Genomic DNA, 410 nt, shown 5'->3' on the forward strand with positions numbered 1-410 from the left:
TTGCCTACTTCTCTTGTCTGTTGCATGAATATGTAAATATTGCAATATGCATTCGATGTGTAAATCGGAAAAGGTTTGTTATAGAAGTCTAGATGAAGGTATATTTTAACACTTATTTATCAAAATTTACATTTCTAGATACACAATTATGAAATAATGTTTGTTATATTTTCTATATTTCTATGTATGCAACTACGCAAAAGAAAAAAGCCTAATGACACTGTTTTATTGTGTTTACAATAAATGCTTACGACAAGGAAATGCTTTACTGTTGATTCACTACATAAATAAATTTTATGACAGCGTGTGTATGCATGTATGTGTAAGTTGTCAAATGGGCAGATTAGTGCACACAAATCCACAGACATCTATCAAAAAATCAGTAAAATAAACTTTAGAAATATAAAAAC

The sequence above is a fragment of the Penaeus monodon genome, chromosome 27 (assembly GCF_015228065.2).
Source record: "Penaeus monodon isolate SGIC_2016 chromosome 27, NSTDA_Pmon_1, whole genome shotgun sequence".
Taxonomy (NCBI): Eukaryota; Metazoa; Arthropoda; class Malacostraca; order Decapoda; family Penaeidae; genus Penaeus; species Penaeus monodon.